Consider the following 6,000-nt stretch of genomic DNA (forward strand, 5'->3'; position numbering starts at 1 on the left):
GGCCCGGGCGGACAAAGGTCTCCCCAGCCCCTCCAGGGGACTCGGGTTAGCTCGTCCCCCCGACAAAGTCGGGTCTCCGGCGCCCCATCTCTTGAACCTCCCCTGCCCGGAGCAGCAATAATAGTCACAGCGACCCATGAGTTTTTATTTCCACCTCCGCGTTGGTCCTAAACACGAGCCTTTAGGATTTGGGGGCCCCTTTGGGCCCGGGGGGTACTGAAGCTCTGAGCGGTGACGCGCGGCCCCAGGGCACCGGGTTCGAGCCCAGGCCCCCAGGCCGCGCAGCTCGCAGCCCCCGCCCGCGCGCCAGGCTCCTCCAGGCTCCTCCAGGCTCCTCCAGGCTCCTCCAGGCTCCTCCAGGCCCCCGCGGGGCGGCCGCGCCGCCATCCTGCGCGTCTTGGGTTTCTCGAGGCCCTGCTCGCGCTGTGCACCCCGCAGCCGCTCAGGTGCTGCATGTCCGCACCTGCGGGGAGGGGAGGCCTTTCATAGCCCCTGCTGAAGTTCAGGGAGGAGCCCGGACTCCTTGGGCTGGATGTACCTGCATTTTATTTTCCATCCAGGTGGGTTGTGACCTTGGCGCTCGTCCACGTCCTCCTGAGTGGTTTCCTTGTCAGCACCTGGGCGCCCGTGTTCTTTCTTCTCTGCCAGGAGTAAATAGATCAGCTTGCAGTCTCTAGGGGTGGGGGAGGTAGTTTACAGATGTTGGTTAAGGTTATGGACATAAACCTCGGTCAGTTCTCATCTCTCCAATCTGCATCTAGGTAAATTTTGTATTATGGCCGGTTCTGAAAGTAGTTTAGGTTGCGCGGAATGTCCCCAATGACCTGCAATGAAATTACAGGTTAAGTGTTTCGAAGTCAATGCATGTGGGTTTGTGTCGGTTCATCCTTAATGGAGTTGTAAGGAACAGGGTGACTTGACAACTGCCTTTTGAGGTGCCAGTCATTTGCATTAAGGTATCATTTATGTCTTCAGCAACTTTGAAAAGAAAATCTCTCCTGAGAGCTGGTGCCCTCAGTACAGGGTTTTAAGTAAAAGGTATCTAGTCCATGACTTCTGTAGACTCAGGCGCTGTGGAAAAAGAACAAGAACCTTTTCATTAAACATACACAAAACGTGTGTGTGTGTGTGTGTGTGTGTGTGTGTGTGTGTGTGTGTGAGCGCACGCGCCCCTGGATTTTTGGCTGGCGGCAGTGGTCACTTTACTCAAGAACTGTGATCTTGAGTGCCTTGCTTTAGGAATGGCTGCTGAAAATACTGTGCCCGAACACCTACTGTTAGAGTTATTCCAAAAACCAAGGTAACTTAGCAGAAACCCTTCTTTCTGTTAGATGAAAGTATTTTTTCCCCTTTTACAAATGCCTGGCGTTTCTCGAGCCTGGTCAATAGCAGTCACCTGGAGTGAACTGGAACCCTCCAGGGCACGAGAACTCTTATTTATCCACAAGTGTTTTGGGTGAGTCTGTGATCACTAAGGATGGGCACCTGTATCCCATGAGGCCCTTCTTCAGAGAGTGGCCAATAGGATTTCGTTTTCCAATCACAAGCAGTCTCACCTGTGTCCACAGCTCTGCAAGGGCTGTATTTGCCTCTGTAGGAACAGTCTGAGTTTGGTTCCTGAGTTTGCTGACATACCTGCTTCACTGCCAGCAAGAGCGCCACAAGGCTCGACAGAGAATCCTGTTCACCAGACCTCCGATCACACGGGAATCCGTAGAAGGAGAGAAAACAACAGGTATTTGGCTTTTCTGCTTATTCTCTGGTTTGCTGCGGTGGGAAATGTTCTTATCTGGGTTTTTCAAGTTTTGGTAGTGGAGCAGTCGCGGTTTCTGCTTGGTTTTCAGAGCTGTGGAAGAAACACTAGGTCATCATGTTAATGGGGAGCTGCCTTGGTCATCCCTGGGAAAGCCAGTTCCTCGCGTGCCCTGTGTGGGTGCAGGGTTTGTCTTGAAGGGTAAAAAACTTAGCAAGTTCGGTGCAGGTTTTAGCTTATCAGAAAGCAGCTCAATTTTATTACAAGTCATCACTGTTTCTCCCCTCCCCCACCTGATTTTCTGCTAGGAGGGAAGAGGAAGCGTGGTCAGGAACCCTTAATTTCTAGCAAAAAATAATCCGTCTCTTCATTCTGACCATAGGCTGGGGTGGTGGACTGCAGGTGTGTCTGTGAAGCAGCAATCTCAAAGTGTTTTCCACTAAATATGGTGCTAGAACAACCCCCAGGCCACAGCACCTCAGGCCATGTCCGGCACGTATTAGGTGCTGTGGAGAGATAGTCCTCCAAAAAAAAAATTTGTCCATTGGGCCTCCCCGGTGGCGCAGCGGTTGAGCGCTGGGTTGCAAAGCTGCCCACGGCCTCTGTGGCACCGGTTCGATCCCCGGCTGCTCCCCAGCCACCAGAGGAGGGTCCCGAATGGCGCGCAGACCTCTCCTGCCGCCCGCTGCTCCCCTCAGCAGTGTACTTCGGTCCCTCTGCCTGCTCTGCTCCCCGCTCTGGCTCTGGTGAATTCTCTCACCCTCCCGCACTTCTGACTGTACCCAGTGCATGTATAAACAAAAAACAAACAAAGCAAATAAATAAATAAAACATGCCTCTATTTAAAAAAAAAAATTTGTCCATTGCTAAAAATGAATTGGATGATATTTTCTTATAAGAAAGATCTCAGGTTCGCTTTCCATGGTGTACGCCACCTCGACAAGTGATTGACTCTGATCTCTTAAGACTGCCTGATTCTCTATCGCTGTGATACACTGTCCTGTGTGTGCTGTGGCCCTTGGGTGTGCTGTGGCCCTGGGTGTGCTGTGGTCCTGTGTGTGCTGTGGCCCTATGACAACAATTGCTGTCACAGGTCTTATTGAATACAAAGATGCTAAGCCCTTGGTTGTTTCCAGAAAGGGAACCCACCCCACCCCACCCCCGCTGATCCCCCCAGCCAGTTCAACCACTGGCCAGTCTTACTCCTGAGGAAGGTGTTCAGTCCTTACTAAGTCACGCCTGTCTTGCTCCAGGAAGTGGCAAGAGCATATTTTTTTTTTATCAATTTGTTTTCCTCTTTCCCACTGTAATAATCTCATGTTGTCATTTTTGCAATATACCCAGGGACTCTGTTATGAAAAAGTGACTTTTTGGGGAGTGTTTTTCTTTTCACTTTTGAGAATTTGTGTGTCAAAAAGAATAGAAACTCAGACTCTTGCCTCAGTGGCTCCACAAAACAGAATTAAGAGCACCAGGTTATAAGCTTATTTTAATCAATGTAAGGGGTCACTTTCTAACAATAACGGACCCAGGCCGCTTGGTTCCGCTGATGCTGTTGATGGGGAACAGGTGGAGGAGTATTCCCGGCCCAAGCTTGAGTAGAATTAGATCTCCGAGGTCCAGCCAGTGCTGACATTCCGTGCTCGTCTAAACCTCATCCTGGAAGTTCAATGCCAAGTCAGTGCACATAAATAGCAAACTGTATTGAATGTGGTTAAATTTCTGCTGCTTTAAGATATTTACATCAAATTGTGATAATGCAGAGGCAGACAAAAATAAATGCTTTGAGGGAAAAACATAAAATAATAATGTATCAATTTCATGTATCTTGATAGTGACCACACTGAAACTGCCGGGCAGTTATCATTCTATTTGACTTACGTTTAAAAGCACAAAGCAAATAATTGAGAGAGTAAAACATTTTTCCTACTGTAAAAATGCTTACAAAGCTGGGCTGTCTCTTGGCAGCATTACCCAATAGCTGCATCGTTGTTATAATGCTGACATTTACTCGCTTCATTCTGAATCAAGAAATATTAAATTGTTAGGCACCATCTTAACCCTAAGCATATTTTATTTTTGGAAAGTGGATAATCTGGCATGTAAACATAGCAATTCCAGATGAAAGACTATTTCCTCAGGACCACCCTTCACCTGCCACATGAGGTGACTCTTCAAATGAGGTGACCGCTAGGTAGAGGAACTCGTGGTGGCTGAGCAGTGAGACCCACCAGAGTTCAAGTCCCCGCTGACCCTCCCTCCTGGCTGAGTGACCTTGGGTGAGTTAGTCCTCGAGCTTTTGCTTTCCCATCTGTAAAGATGGAACAACAACACTGCTCTTTCAGGGCGTGTGAGGCTAGGAGATTGTACCTGGTGCGTACCAAGTCCTCACCTGCCAAAGACTGTGTCTCCAGGTGCTTAGGATTTTCAGAAGGCTCTTATTCTCTAGCTAGATTTTCCTGGAGAAAGTAAGGAATCAGTCCAGTTATTTTGGGAAGTGAACTCTGCTTTTTTTTTTAATGCATTTTTTTTCCCTTGCATAGAAGAACTAGGGTGTAGGCCGGAGGTTTGGGGGTGAGAGGATTCACCAGAGACAGCGTGGGGAGCAGAGCAGGCAGATCTATTGAAACACACTGCCAAGGGGCGAGACAGGAGAGGTCTGCTATGCCATATGTGGGTCAGCTCCCTGGCTGGGCATCAAACTCAGGCGGTGATAGCTGAGACTTAACCCGTGGGCCACCAGGGAGGCCCCGAACTCCACTTTCTAAACCAATAGTTTGGATTTACCATGGGTCTCCAGTGACCTAAAAGGTGTAATACCACCTTTTGACATCCGGGGAGAAGTCTGCTTATACTTGCTCCAGATAATGCCTCAATATTATAGTCAAGGTCCTTCTGCTCCCCACCCATAACCTTATCCTACCTAAGCCTTTATCTTCATTTGTTCCCTAGAATGTTCCATTAAGCCCCCATCATTTGGGAAAGGCTGCATTGCACCTGAATTCTAGAATTGATTTAATCTGGCATCTTGTGTCTCTCTCGTAGAATTGTTTGTTCCTATCGCACAGAGTATATGGCCCCTGCCTCTCTCTGTGTGACAGACACCACTGCAGCTCCACGTCTAATGGAGTCTGCCTTAGACGGAAGAGTGACTGTCACGCTGTGGCTTGCTGATTTCTTTGTGTGCCATTTTCTGTTGATTTCTATCAGGGACCCAGAACCAGAGGTCCACAGGCCACAGTCAGCCACAGGCAGCCTCTGGATGGGTCAGAGGTTTCCTTTCTACAAACTTGAATGAGAACCCAGCATTTTAAAATCCCTCAAGGTGATTTCCAGCTTTCCTTGAAAAAATCTGAAACATTGGCCATACTAGCCCTACAATCCAAAGATGTTGCCATCAGCGGGTACTGAATGCTGGCTGCCCCTAGTTAGTGGAATGGTCATCGGATGCTTTCCAGTTTGCCACAGGCTCCACCTTTCCTTATTACCCCACCTCGATGCCTAGGTCTTTGCCATTTGTCATTGAAAGCACCCGACATCAGTCTTTATTTTTCTTAGAGTGAAGACAGTTTTTTTTTTTGTGCCAATGTTGCTATCAAAACCTCAGATTGTCAGCAGCTAATAAAAATAACAAACTATCCTTTTTGAACAGCTTATTCTGTTCCACAACATGCTAAGCGCTTTGCACATCTTGCTCAGTCCTTCCAGCGGTGTCAGGTGGGTGTTGTGGCACCAGAGGACAGGTGAGGAAAGCATTTGGCTTGCCTTTTCTGTTCTACCTGACCACGTTGGTGGAGGGGAAAGTGATATGCAGGATCCCCTCCCTCCTACTTTCCTGAACCACGTGGTTTCCCATGAGCAGCATATTTGAGAGATTTTATGATACGTAGCTTAGGAGAGGCAGGTCCCACTTTTGGGGGGTGTGACCATCTCCTAGGGGATTGCTGCCCCTTCCCCAATAACTCCTTAGAGGTCAAACATTTAGTTGATGGGATAAATTAGGATTAAAAAATAGAAATGTGCAGGCCATGTATAACCACCTAATCCATAAAAAAAGGAACATTGGATATGCAGAGAACTTCCTTACTGGAGCAGACAGGACTAGTCTACATTCCCACAGACCGTGGCTGAGAGTGTGGGCACACATCTGAGCAGCTGTGAACCTGTACCCCGAAATCATATAATGTGGAAAACAACATTACCTCAATTAAAACCAAAACAACAAAAAACCTAGCGCATTTGAACCC

Source organism: Talpa europaea (genome assembly GCF_964194135.1).
Source record: "Talpa europaea genome assembly, chromosome: 14".
Lineage (NCBI taxonomy): Eukaryota > Metazoa > Chordata > Mammalia > Eulipotyphla > Talpidae > Talpa > Talpa europaea.